This window comes from Pseudorca crassidens, chromosome 14 (genome assembly GCF_039906515.1).
Source record: "Pseudorca crassidens isolate mPseCra1 chromosome 14, mPseCra1.hap1, whole genome shotgun sequence".
Lineage (NCBI taxonomy): Eukaryota > Metazoa > Chordata > Mammalia > Artiodactyla > Delphinidae > Pseudorca > Pseudorca crassidens.
The window spans coordinates 81,601,522-81,619,850 of NC_090309.1; the positions used below are offsets into that span (position 1 = coordinate 81,601,522).

Sequence of the window (18,329 nt, forward strand, 5' to 3'; positions counted from 1 at the left end):
TGCCTACCATTTCTGCAGATGTTACATATAAGGTGAAAAAAAAATTGAACAGCAAGAAATCAGAAATAATCCCTATGTTTCTATGATGCACTAATATTTTACAAAACATGTTCAGTCGGAATCTCAAACCGTCCTTGTGATAAAGTGCAGGTAATACAGGTGGGAGAACTGAGGTTCAGAAACATCCGGGAACTTTCTCGAGTGGAATGGAAACTAGCGTCACATAACTCCAGATTCAGCCTTCCTGCCACACTCCACTCCGTATCAGACAGATTTGTTCTTTTTAAACTTATTATTCAATGTCTTAGGAAATGCTTGCATTTCAAGGTTTGAGCTACAAGCATATTCACTTTATCTGGAAGGTGGCTATTGCTTCCTCCCAAATCCTGTCATGACGAGGTACTCAGAGGCTTGGGGTGGGGACCTTGCAGATAAGGGTATGAAGTTAAGTGTTTGCCCGAGCTGCAGATGCAACCCCATGATTTGGCAATCATGTCTGTAGCGGAGGCTGTCAGCGGACTTCTTTCCAACACAGCCTGTGCCTTCTCAAATCTTACTTTTACAGCAGGGGTAGTCATAGAATCCTTGTCTAACTCTGAGGGCTGACAAGTCACATGATGTAAAGAGATAAGTAAGTGTATAGAAAGGTTCAAAGAACTAAACTAATACAAAGCAGCGTTGCGATCCCTGTTCTGGTCTTTATGATTGGTCAAGTGGACTCTCTCAAGCTGTGGATGGCTCTATTTCAGCCATGCTGGGGTCGCTCTGGCGCTGATGCTCTGCCCTTCCTCTCCCCTCTTCACTTCTCTAGCAACATTGGGAAATTTCTTGAGTTCCATTTTCCAGTGAGGTTTCCTGTTGATTTTGGTATCTGTAAACTCCTGGGGAGATCTCTTCTAGCTTAACGACGTTGTGACCTTAGAAGCTGACTTGCGTTTGCATTTCATTCATATTTTAAAACGTAATTGAAGTTCATCATTTTTCCCCCAAACTCTTAAGACTTCTGCCCTCTTGTGCTGCCTTGTGATTATCCTGGGTTCCAGAGCAAATCATGACATGAGTAAGGATTTCGAGAGAGACAGAGAGTTCAACTACAGATTCTTGATTTAAGATATATTCAGTTGAAAATGCTCTGATTTCAGAGAGTTCATCTGAATGTTATCAGAGTGGAGCACAGGAGTATGAGACATGGAGCGTGGAATTTGACGTTCCCATCCTGATTTCACCACTAAGTTGCTTTTTAACCCTGGGCAGCTCACTCCTCTGTGGGCCCCATGGATTAGATGGGGTTGAGGATAAGCCCGGGCTGCAGCCATCTAGAGCTTTACATTATTCTGAAGTCTTTGGTAACAGAAGTGCTTCACTGGAAATTCTTGACAGGTGTCTGTTGCTTCCATGTCTATGGGAACCAGGCTATAAACATATATATACAAACAAGATGTTCTCCCTTGTTTTTGGAAAAGACTATGAATCAGTTGTGGAAGTATTGTATTTTGACAAGTCTCAGGTAAAGGTACCTAATCCTGGTAGTTTGGAAAGGCTCATCAGCTATGTTCTCATTTATTTCAGGCTGTTGGCTGGTTACGGAGGGGCAGGCATCTTAATTGTAAGTTAGTGAGGAGTTAATTACAGTAACTCCTTTTATAGCAGCTCGTGACTATTAGCTTTCAAAGAAAAAGCTAGTTTAGTTTAAGTAGTTCCCACAGCTTTTCAGATGAGAAAGAATACACTGTAAGAGAACTTTAGAGCAGAGCCCTCAATGTCTCCATCATTTGAACTTTAGGACCAGAACGTATCTTTTTGAGCAGGTCACTCATACAACTTAGACCTCTTCTAAGAGGGGGTTAAAAACATGTCAGAAAAACAAAAACAAAGAAACATGTCAGGACGTGGGAGTGGACACCTGGGCATTTGGAGTCAGGCTTCCTTGTCTTATTAGCTCTTTGATCTTGGACGAGTTCTGTGTTTGAGTTCAGAGTTGTCACCAGTTGTTGTGAAACTTAAATGAGCTGAAAGATATGAAAGTGCTTAGAAACCACGCACACATGTGTAAGTATTCACTGCGGCCTGTCCTGATCATGCCCAATCATCTCTCATTGGCCCCTAGAGCAAAGACACTTTCCAAATCACCCCAAGAGAGAACTGTCTTAGAGGTAATCCTGTGATAGATGTAAGATGTGCGAGGTGGGGTTAGGGTTTACGCGTTGAAATGACAGAGGAAGTTTCCAAAAAGAAATGACTCATGCTGACTCCAGGGGAGGCCTGGAGGAAATAAGGCCTCTTTTCTGGCACAGTTTAGGAGCAGGCAGGCCCAGATTCCCTCCTCCGCTGGTATTCTAGGTGAAGGATCCTTACCCCAAGGTGCTTTAGAAACCTTCCTTCCATTTTCCTATATTTCCCACCTCCTTGTTGGAGGACAGAATTCTTGTCATGTCCACAGCCTAGATGTACAGAGGATTTGGCAATGGGCTGGTAGGGCAATTCCAGGCTGGACAACTAAACTCTCCCTTATACTCTGGGTCCACATCAGTAGCTTCAAGTCATGCTTACTTATCCCTAGGCAAAGGCAGAAGATCATTTCTCCTCCAAAGAGCAGACATCTTGAAACCAGACTATTTAAGGAGCCATGAGTCCTCATCTACTATGAGGATGGCAAGGAACCAGCCTGGGTGCCATTGTTATGCCTTTGACACAGTCTGCTGGCCTCTCTTTCAGTCCTCTTCTCCCCGCATTCTAGTTCCTGCCATTTTTAGGGACCAGTGGCATCCTCATTGATGTTTTCATTTATTTCTTCTCTTTGCTCTTCTTCCGTTTTTTGTTTCTTTATAATAGTAACGATTATTAGTATAGCAATTTCTTACTATGATGAGTAAGACCAGGGTCCTGTGTGAAAGGAATTCAGGGATCAATGCCAGTACAAAGAAGCAACACCACACATGCTGTGGTGGAAGTCAGAAGGGAAGGCTTCCAAAGTCATTCTGGGCAATCAAGGCAGGATGGTCTTTAGTGCAGGGAAGCCATGGTGGAAGTGGGCCAGGCAGAGTGGCAAAGAGGATGGGGAATGTGTTGGGAAGGATTTCCTAGCAGAGAAAGAGCCTATGCCAGAGCCTGAGATGTAGCGGTAAACGTGGCTGATTTGTCTTCATGTCACCACTTCACCTCTGCAGATTCTGTGGCTTTACTGGGGATAGAAGCAGATTAGGGCTGAAGCTGGAGACTGAGGATAGCCAGGTTGTTCTGAAAGGATGAGGAAGCAGAAGCAAGTGCCTGAAAAAAGATTGTCCTTGAGACGTCGAATGTCTCATTATCAAGACTAGATCCTGAGCTCCAAGACTGTTGCTCTCACCAGCTCGGCCCATGCCACCATGACTGAATCCTGAATGACAGATGAAACAAAGACCTGGGATGCAAACCACATACCAGTGTAGCCAAGGAGCCCTCACAGGATTTCCTCTAAGATTCTGAATATAGAGAAATGACACCATTTCCTGGCTTAATGTTGCAGTTTTGAATACCTTCCTAGTGACCTACTCCATTTGGAATGATTGACTTAACTCTGTGGGAATTGCCTTTGGTGGTGATGGCGGTTGTTTTAGGGAGACCTTGGAAGGCTTTGTGCTTCCTGTCCCCCGGTTTTCCCACTCACGCATACAAAGCCCTACCTTTCAAATGGTGAGATGAAATTTAGGAAACCAAGCTCCAGCAAGAGTTGATTCAGTGACTGCTACTGTGTTCTGTGCTCTGTGTGTCGAGGTCCTTGCCCTCTGCAACTGGCCATCCGGGCTCTCTGGAGCCTCGTAAAATGAGAATATGAAACTTCATGATCACTAAGGAGCTTCTGAGATTTCACATTCTGTTTAAATGTGAGGTGTAACTGATACAGTTCATCTTCCCAGGGCAACTTTTGGTAGAGAGTGGGGTGGGAGTATGCATCCCAAGGGGGCCAGGAGGATGTGCCCAGTGGGTGAGAATAGAGGTAAATGGGAGAAGTACCACGAAGGGCTGGCTGGCTGTGCTAGGACAGACCCCTTCTTTTTGTATGCTCAGTGCTGAGCTCCACCCACCTAAGAAGTCCAGTGTCAGGTACGGTTGCTGTGACATTGTTAAACTCCCCTATGTGCCTGCATGCTTTGGAGACCACCATTTCCCTGCCTGGCTGTGCTTCCAGAATTCATCTTTGCAACACGTTCATCTCCCAGCGTGTGTCCTACCCGCGTGGGCAGATTCTGTGCCAAGCTTCGGCTTTCTCACTTTCCTCTCTGACAGTCCACCTGCTTGGTCCTGCTGGGACTGGGTCAACATGCCGTCTGCCCAGGGCTCCAGGTTGGGAAAGAGAGGAGGCATAGTTTGAATGGAAACCTCCTCATTTCCATGTGGCAGAAGCAGTATCATGGTGGAAGCAACGTGTAGTTTTATCGTCTACAAATAGCCAGTTTAAACCTCGATATGCGGCCATGTAAAGGGAAGATGAACTCAGTAAAAATCATAACCTTGAAATGTACTGGGAATAGGTAATTTTAGGAACAGTCACCCTCTGGATTAATGATGAAATTATTATTAGTGTGTCACCAATGAAATTACCTTTTGACACTTGGATGCTATTCCCCCTTCTTAAAATAGAGAATCAAATCCAAGAAGAATATTTATTCTAGGAAGACCTCCTGCTTTCAGAGAACAGTCTTGCCTCTGGTTATACTTCTCAGTATATTTGTCTTTATTTATTTATTTGTCTTTGTTTACCTAGACTCTAGGTGAATACCATCCCCGCTCAGGCTTTCGTTGACATGCTTGTGTATACATTATTTAGGAGCAATGTGGGTTGTAAAACCAGTTTGCAAATAAATAAATTTCAGAGATCTGTTCAACGAGAAGGCAAAATAATGGTCAAAGGGTTCAGCTGATTAGAAGGGGAGTCGAGAAAATTAGGAATAGGAAAAGAGAGAAATGAAGGGGTGGATGATGATGTATGTGTTAATGATCAAACCCAAAACCAGACAGCACTGAGGGCTCAGGAAGACCGACTTGGTCCCTCTTGGTGATGTGAGGAGCTTGGGGACTAAGGGCCGATGACACGTGTGTTGTCCTTTTCTGCTTACAAAGTTCGTTCACTTACGTTACCTCCTTTGATCTTCTCAGCAATCTGCAAGGAACGCAGACCCATTTCACAAATGAGATGGACAAGGGAAGTGACTTGCCCAAGGTAATACGGCTTGTTTTTAACACAATCATGATAGTTCTGCCAGCGAGCTACAGCTAATCCTCTACACTTTTCATCGAGTCCACCTTCCCCACAAGTGAAGCCATTGTTCTATTATAACATAACTGGAGAAGTATCTCATACACCTTTGGGTAGCCTGTAGTGGTCCCCATTCCTGATACGAAACTTCCTCAGCAAACTCTCTTCAGAAATTATATTTGATTTCTTATGCTTTCTTTTTTGTTTTATTTTGTTTTTAGATATTTTCATCTTTTTTCAATTTAATTTTTATTTTATATAGGAGTATAGTTGATTTACAATGTTGTGTTAGTTTCAGGTATACAGCAAAGTGATTCAGTTATACATATATCCATTCTTTTTCAGATTCTTTTCCCATATAGGCTATTAGAGAATGTTTAGTAGAGTTCTCTGTGCTATACAGTAGGTCCTTGTTGATGATCTGTTTTATATACAGTAGTGTGTGTATTGTTAATCCCAAAATCCTATGCTTCCTTTGAAAAGGCAAACAGTATTCAAAAGATTAATTTCTGAAGGGAAAGGAAAGAAGGTGGGATAGTGGAAAGATAAATGGAAGCTGCGATGGGCACAGATTCCCCAGAATATCCTTCAGCACCAAATACAGAGTTGCGCCCAAACAGCTTGGCACCAGAGGCCCTTCACTTTTCCATCTTTATAATGCCACTTCAGATATGGCCTAATCAAGGTCCACGCCATCGCTGGCTGCTTCCCAAACATACCCTGCACTGTCTCATCACTTCTCAGTAGGAATCTCTCACTCCCAACAAGAATCAGCTTCTCTGTGTCCTTTCCTCTCCCCTTCCTCTTCTTCTTTATTTTGGAACTTTATCCTATACTAATTGTAAGAACAGCTAGCATTAAGTACATGTGTATTAGTTTTCTATTGCTGCTATATTTCCATAAAGCTAATGGCTTAAAGTGATGCAAATTTATTATCAGCGCTGTGGGTCAGAAGTCTGAAGTGGGTCTCCCTAGACTAAAATTGAGGTTTGAGTAGGGCTGTGCTCCTAATGGAGGCTTCAGGGGAGAATCTGTTTCCTTGCCTCTTCCAGCTTTTGGAGGCCACGTGTCTTCCATGACTCATGGTCTTCCTCCGTGTTCAAAACTGGCCATGCCCGGGCAAGTTCTTCTCATGCTGCCATGTCTCTGTGCCCTCGCTTCTGCTGTGCTTCTCCACTTGTAAGGACCCCAAGGCTTCTCACTGGAAGCAGGGCTTTCACCTACTTGTTTACCATTGTAACCTCAGGGACTGCCAATAGTGAATGAGGGCTCTGTGTAAATGTCACCTCCCCAAGCCACTTTTCCAAATGTCCCCTCCTGGAGTTCACCTCGTTACTCTGTGCTAAGTTGTCAACTCCTGGGAAGGCTGTCTCAGAGCCTCTCTTCCCAAGGCGTGCCTCATTGCACGCAGAACAATGCTCACCCCAAACTGTGCTGCACTCACTGCCTTCTTGCACAAAGCCTGGGGGCCTTCCAGTCTCTAGCATCATTTGAATTACGTTTCCTACTTCCTTGCAGGGTACAGATGCAAACATACACTTTAGAATGCTCTTTCCAGCTCTCCCCTCCTCCAAGTCTGATCGGTGTTCATAAATGAGTGAATATTCATAAGCTTTTCTAAATCTTTCCCAAGCCCCATCGTCCATTCGATCCCTCACCAGAAACGACTCCTGAACTCAGAACTGAGGAATTCCAAACACAGAGGGCCAATACCCCACTGAAATGCCTAGTCGATTCCTCCTTAAAATTCACAGGCTTGTATGTACGGTTTGCCGACTTCCCCGCTTGGGAGTCCTGGACTGAACGCTAATTCTCTTCTTGAAAACTCTGAAGACAGACCCCAGGGAAAAGCAACTACAACAAATATGCCCTCCCCAAACCCCAAATTCCTTTCAGCTATTTTAAAAATCGATTTCTGATATCTTACAGAAGAATTAATCTATGGACTTCGGAGTCAGAAAGACTTGGGTTCACATTACAGGGCAGCCATTCCCTGAGTGTATTTATCAAGAGCACGGTACTTCATTTTTCTGAGCAGGGCGCAGCTCTGTGGGCCGTTCACTGCACAGCCTCAGTGGATGCCATTCACCCAGACCACCGTGGAAACAGCACCCCTAGAGCTGTGCACGGCAGCAGCCCATCTGAGCATCGCTCTACTATGAAATGTGGAGTTGCTCAGCTGCCACAGGTGCTGGTTATGGAGGCTGATTGACAATATTGTATTTAAAGTACTTGGCGTATATTAAGGCCACAATAAACATCAGTTCATTGTTACGGTTTGAAGCTGGTTCTTGGGATGTTCCCTTCTGTACTGGGCTGAGAATGTTTTACACCACCACTCACAGTTGGGTACGCTAAGCCTTTTTAGTGCACACAAACATATAATTTGGTTCCTGATGGATTGGGGCTGATTACTGTTTACAATGGAGTGTTGGGCTTTCATCTGGGTCGATTCATTAGGCCCAAAGAATGAAACAGGTGCTGCTCTGTGGAGTGATAACACCACACACAGCCTCTCTGCCCTGTCACTCCAGCTTGGGCATAAGGGAAAGAATGTGCTAGGGCAAATACTACCGCCTGGGTGATCTTGCCACATCTTGACTCTGAGTACATTGCCTACCCATTGAGTTAGTTTACCATAGGAAAGAAAGAGTCTCACTCCATTTGATGTGTGCCCACTGCTGGCTTTCAGGCTCTACACCTTCCCCTTCCCTCTTGCCCCTCTCTGGACACGCTGATAAGATAGCCTGGTGCACCCTCCACCTGCAATCCCTGGGCCATGTGCACAAGGGCCTTCACCCCAACCCCTAGCCACCTGCCCCTTTCTTCACTCGAGCTATTCCCCAGCAGCTTGGGTGTCTTTCCTGTTCACCCTAGTAAGTTCTGTTATGTGAGTAGTAGTCAGTATTTTCTTGTCCTTGTGGTCCATGTGTAGCAGTATCAGTCTCAATATCAGAACTAATTTTGAGTGGGAAGTTGTTCACATCCTCTACTGGGCAACCACACAGCATTAATTTTGCCTTTTAATGTTCTAATTTGGAGGTAGCTAGGATAGAAGAACAGAACATAAAACATGAGGTTGAAAAGATTTGAGTTTGAGTCTTCCTTTACCCAGTTGTCAGCTATGCGGTATTAGTGAGCTGTCACTTTTTTGAAATGGGCAGTGTGACGAGTCAGCGGATGGTCTTTAAGGTTCACATACAGTAGTTGCCGTGTACACATACAGTCATTGCTGCGTTTTGCTGATTCAATGGGATGATGACTTCAGGATGACCTGGATATGGACTAATAACTGTAAAGTGCTTCACACAATGCCTGGCATGTAGTAGGTATCCAACAAAAGTGAGTTTCCTTTCTTTCTTTTCACCCTCTCTATCCATGGTGCTCCCTTACCACCACTAACGAATTCAGTGATAGACCTTTACTGCTTGCTTAGCTACTCTCAGTGTCCTGTCCAAACATTGCACTGGCTTACCTATCTGAAGGTAAACTCATGCCGGGAGAAGGTACCTGATTTCTTGATGCTAAGGGCTCAGGAAAGGGGGAGGGAATCATCGTTTCCTGGAGTTGCCATCACCTGATCTGGACAATAAGGCCTTGGGACTGTCATTGACTGTTTCCTCAAAGGTCAGGTGAAAAGACGAGACCAGATTTTTGGATACAAGTGAAAAAAGTGCCCATCTCACGGAAGAATAGAAGTGCATTGGCAAACCTGCTAAAACACAAATCGTGACTCAGACTTTTAAGGAAGGGCGTTTTTTAATTTAATTTAATTTTTATTTTTAAACATCTTTATTGGAGTATAATTGCTTTACAATGGTGTGTTAGTTTCTCCTTTATAATAAAGTGAATCAGCTATAAATATATCCCGATATCTCCTCCCTCTTGCGTCTCCCTCCCACCCTCCCTATCCCACCCCTCTAGGTGGTCACAAAGCACAGAGCTGATCTCCCTGTGCCATGCGGCTGCTTCCCACTAGCTAGCTATTTAACCTTGGTAGTGTATATATGTCCATGCCACTCTCTCACTTCGTCCCAGCTTCCCCTTCCCACTCCCCATGTCCTCAAGTCCATTCTCTACGTCTGTGTCTTTATTCTTATCTTGCCTCTAGGTTCTTCATAACCTTTTTTTTTTTAATTTCGTATATATATATATGTTAGCATACAGTATTTATTTTTCTCTTTCTGACTTACTTCACTCTGTATGACAGACTCTAGGTCCATCCACCTCACTACAAAGAACTCAATTTCGTTTGATTTTATGGCTGAGTAATATTCCATTGTATATAGGTGCCACATCTTCTTTATCCAGTCATCTGTCAGTGGACAGTTAGGTTGCTTCCATGTCCTGGCTATCGTAAATAGAGCTGCAATGAACACTGGGGGACATGTGTCTTTTTGAATTATGGTTTTCTCAGGATATATGCCCAGTAGTGGGATTGCTGGGTCATATGGTAGTTCTATTTTTAGTTTTTTAAGGAACCTCCATACTGTCCTCCATAGTGGCTGTATCAATTTACATTCCCACCAACAGTGCAAGAGGGTTCCCTTTTCTCCACACCCTCTCCAGCATTTATTGTTTGTAGATTTTTTGATGATGGCCATTCTGACTGGTGTGAGGTGATACCTCATTGTAGTTTTGATTTGCATTTCTCGAATGATTAGTGATATTTCAGCATCTTTTCATGTGTTTGTTGGCAATCTGTATATCTTCTTTGGAGAAATGTCTATTTAGGTCTTCTGCCCATTTTTGGACTGGGTTGTTTTTTTGATATTGAGCTGCATGAGCTGGTTGTAAATTTTGGAGATTAATCCTTTGTCAGTTGCTTCATTTGCAAATATGTTCTATTCTGAGGGTTGTCTTTTCATCTTGTTTATGGTTTCCTTTGCTGTGCAAAAGCTTTGAAGTTTCATTAGGTCCCATTTATTTATTTCTGTTTTTATTTCCATTACTCTAGGAGGTGGGTCAAAAAAGATCTTGCTGTGATTTATGTCAGAGTGTTCTGCCTCTGTTGTCCTCTAAGAGTTTTACAGTGTCTGGCCTTAAGTTTAGGTCTTTATCCATTTTGAGTTTATTTTTGTGTATGGTGTTAGGGAGTGTTCTAATTTTATTCTTTTACATGTAGCTGTCCACTTTTCCCAGCACCACTTATGGAAGAGGCTGTCTTTTCTCCATTGTATATTCTTGCCACTTTATCAAAAATAAGGTGACCACATATGTGTGCATGGGTTTATCTCTGGGCTTTCCATCCTGTTCCATTGATCTATATTTCTGTTTTTGTGCCAGTACCAGACTGACTTGATTATTGTAGCTTTGTAGTATAGTCTGAAATTCAGGAGCCTGATTCCTCCAGCTCCATTTTTCTTTCTCAAGATTGCTTTGGCTATTTGGGGTCTTTTGTGTTTCCATACAAATTGTGAAATTTTTTGTTGTAGTTCTGTGAAAAATGCCAGTGGTAGTTTGATAGGAATTGCATTGAATCTATGGATTGCTTTGGGTAATACAATCATCTTCACAATGTTGATTCTTCCAATCCAAGAACATGGCACATCTCTGCATCTGTTTTTATCATCTTTAATTTCTTTCATCAGTGTCTTATGGTTTTCTGCATAGAGGTCTTTTGTCTCCTTAGGGAGGTTTATTCCTAGGTATTTTATTCTTTTTGTTGCAGTGGTAAATGGGACTGTTTCCTTGATTTCTCTTTCAGATTTTTCATCATTAGTGTACAGGAATGCAAGAGATTTCTGTGCATTAATTTTGTATCCTGCTACTTTACCAAATTCATTGATTACATCTACTAGTTTTCTGGTAGCATCATTAGGATTCTCTATGTATAGTGTCATGTCATCTGCAAACAATGACAGCTTTACTTCTTCTTTTCTGATTTGGATTCCCTTTATTTCTTTTTCTTCTCTGTGGCTAAAACTTCCAAAACTACTTTGAATAATAGTGGTGAGAGTGGGCAACCTTGTCTTCTTCCTGATCTTAGTGGAAATGGTTTCAGTTTTTCACCATTGAGGACGATGTTGGCTGTGGGTTTGTCATATATGGCCTTTATTATGTTGAGATAAGTTCTCTCTGTGCCTACTTTCTGGAGGGTTTTTATCATAAATGGGTGTTGAATTTTGTTGAAAGCTTTTTCTGCCTTATTGAGATGATCACACGGTTTTTGTCCTTCAGTTTGTTAATACGGTGTATCATATTGATTGATTTGCATATATTGAATCTTTGCATTTCTGGGATAATCCCCACTTGATCATGGTGTATGATCTTTTTAATGTACTGCTGGATTCTGTTTGCTAGTATTTTGTTGAGGATTTTTACATCTACATTCATCAGTTTTCTTTCTTTGTGACATCTTTGTCTGGTTTTGGTATCAGGGTGATGGTGGCCTCGAAGAATGAGTTTGGAAGTGTTCCTCCCTCTGCTATATTTTGGAAGAGTTTGAGAAGGATAGGTGTTAGCTCTTCTCAAAATGTTTGATACAATTCGCCTGTGAAGCCATCTGGTCCTGGGCTTTTGTTTGTTGGAAGATTTTTAATCACAGTCTCAATTTCAGTGCTTCTGATTGGTCTGTTTATATTTTCTATTTCTTCCTGGTTCAGTCTTGGCAGGTTGTGCTTTTCTAAGAGTGTGTCCATTTCTTCCAGGTTGTCCATTGTATTGGCATATAGTTGCTTGTAGTAATCTCTCATAATCCTTGGTATTTCTGCAGTGTCAGTTGTTACTTCCCCCTTTTCATTTCTAATTCTATTGATTTGAGCCTTCTCCCTTTTGTTCTTGATGAGTCTGGCTAATGGTTTATCAATTTTGTTTATCTTCTCAAAGAACCAGCTTTTAGTTTTATTGATCTTTGCTATTGTTTCCTTCACTTCTTTTTCATTTATTTCTGATCTGATCTTTATGATTTGTTTCCTTCTGCTAACTGTGGGGTTTTTTCCTTCTTTCTCTAATTGCTTTAGGTGTAAGGTTAGGTTGTTTATTTGAGATGTTTCTTGTTTCTTGAGGTAGGACTGTTGCTATAAACTTCCCTCTTAGAACTGCTTTTGCTGCATCCCATAGGTTTTGGGTCATTGTGTTTTCATTGTCATTTGTTTCTATGTATTTTTTTATTTCCTCTTTGATTTCTTCAATGATCTCTTGGTTATTAAGTAGTGTATTGTTTAGCCTCCATGTGTTTATATTTTTTTACAGATTTTTTCCTGTAATTGATATCTAATTTTCTTAATTGTTTTTGGTTTGTTTTTGTAGGTCTTTTCCGTCTCTTGTGTTTCCTGACTAGATAAATTCCTTTAGCATTTGCTGTAAAGCTGGTTTTGTGGTGCTGAACTCTCTTAGCTTTTGCTTGTCTGTAAAGGTTTTAATTTCTCCATCGAATCTGAATGAGATCCTTGCTGGTAGTGTAATCTTGGTTATAGGTTTTTCCCTTTCATCACTTTAAATATGTCCTGCCTCGCGCTTCTGGCTTGCAGAGTTTCTGCTGAAAGATCAGCTGTTAACGTTATGGGGATTCCCTTGTATGTTATTTGCTGTTTTTCCCTTGTTTCTTTTAATATTTTTTCTTTGTATTTAATTTTTGATAGTTTGGTTCATATGTGTCTTGGCATGCTTCTCCTTGGATTTATCCTGTATGGGACCCTCTGTGCTTCCTGGACTTGATTAACTATTTCCTTTCCCATATAGAGAGAAATTTTCAACTATCATCTCTTCATATATTTTCTCAGTCCCTTCCTTTTTCTCTTTTTCTTCTGGGACCCATTAATTTGAATGTTGGTGCATTTAATGTTTTCCTAGAGGTCTCTGAGATTGTCCTAAATTCTTTTCATTCTTTTTTCTGTATTGTGCTCTGTGGTAGTTATTTCCACTATTTTATCTTCCCGGTCACTTACCCGTTCTTCTACCTCAGTTATTCTGCTATTGATTCCTTCTAGAGAATTTTTAATTTCATTTATTGTGTTGTTCATCACTGTTTGTTTGCTCTTTAGTTCTTCTAGTTCCTTGTTAAACGTTTCTTGTATTTTCTCCAATCTATTTCCAAGATTTTGGATCACTTTACTATCATTACTCTGAATTCTTTTTCAGGTAGACTGCCTATTTCCTCTTCATTTGTTTGGTCTGGTTGGTTTTTACCTTTCTCCTTCATCTGCTGTGTGTTTCTCTTTTTTTCAGTTTGCTTAACTTACTGTGTTTGGGGTCTCCTTTTCGCAGGCTTCAGGTTCATGTTTCCTGTTGTTTTTGGTGTCTGCCTCCAGTGGCTAAGGTTGGTTCAGTGGGTTGTGTAGGCTTCCTGGTGGAGGGGACTAGTGCCTGTGTTCTGGTGGATGAGGCTGGATCTTGTCTTTCTGGTGGGCAGGTCCACGTCCGGTGGTATATTTTGGGGTGTCTGTGAGCTTATTATGATTTTAGGCAGCCTCTCTGCTAATGGGTGGGGTTGTGTTCCTGTCTTGCTAGTTGTTTGGCATAGGGTGTCCAGCACTGTAGCTTGCTGGTCGTTGAATCGAGCTGGGTCTTAGTGTTGAGATGGAGATCTCTGGGAGAGCCTTCACCGTTTGATATTATGTGGAGCTGGGAGGTCTCCAGTGGACCAAGGTCCTGAACTCGGCTCTCCCACTTCAGAGGCACAGGCCTGACAGCTGGCTGGAGCACCAAGACCCTGTCAGCCTCACAGCTCAGAAGAAAAGGGAGAAAAAAAGAAAGAAAGAAATAAAAAAGAAAAGAAAGTTATTAAAATAAAAAAATTATTTTAAAAAAGTAGTAAAAAAAAGAAAAAAAAAAGAGCAACCAAACACAAAAAACAAATCCAGAAATGCAATGATAACAAGTGCTACAGACTCTACAAAGAAAAAACAAACAAAAACAGCAAAAACAAAGCAAAAAGAAAGCAAACGAACAGACAGAACCCGAGGACAAATGGTGGAAGCAAAACTATACAGACAAAATCACACACAGAAGCATACACATACACACTCACAAAAAGAGGAAAAGGAAAAAATATATATCGTTGCTCCCAAAGTCCACCTCCTCAATTTGGGATGCTTCATTGTCTATTCAGCTATTCCACAGATGCAGGTACATCAAGTTGATTGTGGAGATTGAATCCGCTGCTCCTGAGGCGGCTGGAAGAGATTTCCCTTTCTCTTCTTTGTTCGCACAGCTCCCGGGGCTCAGCTTTGGATTTGGCCCCGCCTCTGCGTGTAGGTCGCCTGAGGGCGTCTGTTCTTCACTCAGACAGGATGGGGTTAAAGGAGCAGCTGATTAGGGGGCTCTGGCTCACTCAGACCGGGGGGAGGGAGGGGTACAGTTGCGGGGCGAGCCTGCGGCGGCAGAGGCCAGCATGATGTTGCACCAGCTTCAGGTGTGCCGTGTGTTCTCCCGGGGGAGTTGTCCCTGGATCACACGACCCTGGCAGTGGTGGGCTGCACAGGCTCCCAGGAGGGGTGGTGTGGACAGTGACCTGTGCATGCACACAGGCTTCTTTGTGGCTGCGGCAGTGGCCTTAGCGTTTCATGCCCATCTCTCATCAGGTCCGCGCTGATAGCCCCAGCTCGCGCCCGTCTCTGGAGCTCGTTTAGGCAGTGCTCTGAATCCCCTCTCCTTGCGCAGCCCGAAACAATGGTCTCTTGCCTCTTCAGCAGGTCCACACTCTTTCCTGGACTCCCTCCTGGCTAGCTGTGGTGCACTAGCCCCCTTCAGGCTGTGTTCATGCAGCCAACCCCTGTCTTATCCTTGGGATCTGACCTCCTAAGCCCGAGCCTCAGCTCCCAGCCCCCGCCCGTCCCGGCAGGTGAGCAGACAAGCCTTCTCGGGCTGGTGAGTGCTGGCCGGTACCGATCCTCAGTGTAGGAATCTCTCCACTTTGCCCTCTGTACCCCTGTTGCTGTACTCTCCTCTGTGGCTCTGAAGCTTCCTCCGCTGCCACCCCTCTTCTCTGCCAGTGAAGGGGCTTCCTAGTGTGTGGAAACTTTTCCTCCTTCACAGGCACCTCCAGTGGTGCAGGTCCCGTCCCTATTCTTTTGTCTCTGTTTTTTCTTTTTCCCTACCCAGGTACTTGCCTTTTGGCAAGTCTGAGGTCTTCTGCCAGTGTTCAGTAGGTGTTCTGTAGGAGTTGTTCCATGTGTAGGTGTATTTCTGATGTATTTGTGGGGAGGAAGGTGATCTCCTTGTCTTACTCTTCTGCCATCTTGAAGGTCCTTGGAAGGGCATTTTAGAAGGAAGGAATGAGCAGCACAGAGAGGAGAAATCACACTTTGGGGTAGATGTAGGTGGGGAGCTCAGCGTCTTAAATGAAAAGGCAATGGTTGAGAAAGGAATCTTCTAGTATTTGTAGGGGATTATGATTATAAAACACTTTATAATGTAGGGTCTTGTCATTTGGATGATAGCGTTAAAAGTAATGATAGTTAACATAATCTTCTTTTGCTATGTGGCAACAAAGCTATACATGATTATCTTTTCTTCCTCTTTTTAGATCAGTTTTATTTTCCCCCTATGCCCAGTTCTTTGTTGTTTACAAAGAGAAATTTGAGAACCCTTTTGTTGCCCCATATTTAGGGTTACCTTCCTTCAATACATAGAGAACTCTTCTTCCAAAGGAAGGGTTCTGTTTTCTGGCTACCCCTCCTTTTATTATTCCTTGTAGAATAATAAAATTCTGTTAATAGATTGTCAGAGCCAGAGATTATCCTGAAGAATCCAACACCCCCCCTTCCTAGAGGTGAGGAGACCAAAGCCTAATTGCCCAAGATCATACAACCAGTTAGTGGTTGCACATCCTGCCTTTTTTCCTGTATTGTACACATACTACAAGGGACCATTTCTCAGTATCATGAAGAATGTTATTAATCCATCTGTATATTTAATGTGAACTTGACTTTTCCTAATAAACATTTATCTGGGTCACTGATAACACATTTTGACATTGATCCTGCTGTACTTTGTGGCCTTTCATCAAATCTTAAATGAAAGGACAACTTAAGTTCTATGCCTGAACATCTCACGCAATGCAGGAACTCCCTTTATAACATTTCTGATGAGTAAACATCTAGTTTTCTTTAACAGTTCCAGTGACAAGGAGCCCGTGCTGACTCTAAGTCATTCTGCCTTTCATTAGTCACATTTAACACAGTACCCTCGGCTCAAGTCAGCCTAGCCCTTCTTCATTTTTTTTAAAATTTTATTTGAAAACTTAAATCCTCTATTCTTAGGCCAGAAACACTTTTCTCAAAAAAAAATTTTTTTTTCTAGGTTTCTCCTAATTTTTGACCCTGTTCTATTGTGTTTGTTTGTACCATCAACTATTCAAATGTTCTAAAAATTGGCTTATTGAAGGGCTTGGCAAACAACTTGTAAAAATGAACACTCTCACCTATTTTGCCTTCATTTTGATGATTAGCGATTGTGTATTCTCTTTTTTTCAGTGTCTCGACAATGTCATGGAAGAGGCAGTGTGGAGATGTTGCTATGGAAGATGTTGAGTGAGGGCTGAAGGAGGCTACTTCATTCACAGACGTCCACTCACCTGGTAAGAGATTTCAGACTTGCACGTTGATCAGTATCACTCAAGGTCAGTTTTGTTTTCTACAATACTATGTGTGCTGTCTTCATGAAGGCAATGTCTTGCACCTGTGACTACATTTGGGGATGGACATTTTGGGGGAATGTGGGATGGTTCCTTGCATCCCTAAAATCAACCCAAGTCTATAATCTCCTCCCCCATGACTTGTTGATAAGAGCCTCCTTGAAGTGCATGATTTTTTTTTTTTAAGAAGATGTTGGGGATAGGAGTTTATTAATTAATTAATTTATTTTTGCTGTATTGCGTCTTTGTTTCTGTGCGAGGGCTTTCTCTAGTTGTGGCAAGCGGGGGCCACTCTTCATCGCGGTGCGCGGGCCTCTCACTGTCGCGGCCTCTCTTGTTGCGGAGCACAGGCTTCAGACGCGCAGGCTCAGTAGTTGTGGCTCACGGGCCTAGTCGCTCCACATCACGTGGGATCCTCCCAGACCAGGGCTCGAACCCGTGTCCCCTGCATTAGCAGGTAGATTCTCAACCACTGCGCCACCAGGGAAGCCCTGATTTTTTTTATTTTATACATTGTATCTATTGTGAGTAGCTAACTCCCTTCCTCTCTCCTGACTTCATATCTAGCCTAGATCTCTTAGAATGGAAACATAGTTTTTTTCCAGTTTGTACATAGCTTCCCAAATTCATGACAGCCATTCATGTTTGATTTCCACACTGGAATCTTGCCTATGAAATGTGTCCAACTGTTCGTAGGTAGTTTCTCAGTTTCAGGCTAATTCCAATCATATTGAAACAAAATAGACTTATGAGACATAAGCTCAGTTTTTCGATTCTGAGAACTGGCATGTTTTCCCTCAGTTATATTATGAGAAACGAGTTGGGAAGGGATGGATGAGAGTCACCAGCTCTTGGCAGCTGGCACAGTGGAGGGCAGTGAATGGGGAGGAAGCGCAGGTACATCTCTCTACTCTCTGGCCCTCAGCATCATCGTCAGTAAGATGGGCATCCTGACACTGACCTAGTCTTTCTGCACATCCGTCAGGTAGCACATGTGAAATGCCCCTCGTGGTGCTGGAAGTATGGGAATCCCTCAGCAAATGGTGATTTCTCCTTTTATGACAAATGAAATCGGGCATGAAATGTGCTGTATAAACTTCAAAGGTCTCATTATTATTGTTCGTTAGTTCTTTCTTGGGTGCTTAGAGTTTCACTCTTTAATTAGAGGCCACTCCTTTAACTTTTTTGGAACAGCATTAAATCCCAAAGGCTGCCTTTGATCTGGGCTGACTGGGTCACACCCAGGTTTTTAAATACAGTTTTAATCTCCAGCTAATCACAGTATACATGCTGACAGCTTACTGCCTAGCAGGGGGTGAGTATAAACCAATAGCCTTATCCACCACTTCAGTCTCTCCATTCTTGGATTAACCAGATAAGAAGTGTGAGAAAGAGCTCTGACTTTCCGCTTTTGGGAGGCTTCCTGCAAGATCAGTCATTTTGGTCTAGGAAGCTCTGCTGTCCTACCTAATCCCTCGGGGTGGGGGTGGGGGCAGGCAGAGAAGAGACAACAGG

At 42.8% G+C, this 18,329-nt stretch overlaps 1 protein-coding gene across 3 annotated transcripts in view; it reads left to right on the forward strand.

Annotated features, from left to right (window-relative positions):
• The window catches only part of LOC137205451 (uncharacterized), a 231,920-nt gene extending 215,161 nt beyond the window's left edge, over positions 1–16,759 (forward strand). Inside the window, exon 4 of one of the 3 annotated variants that reach the window (XR_010934147.1) lies at positions 16,654–16,755. The gene's annotated coding sequence lies outside the window, so the exon portion shown is untranslated. Of the gene's footprint in view, positions 1–16,653 lie in introns of all 3 variants that reach the window. The other 2 variants (XR_010934148.1, XM_067703671.1) reach the window with 2 other exon arrangements.
• Positions 16,760–18,329: the final 1,570 nt, after the last annotated feature.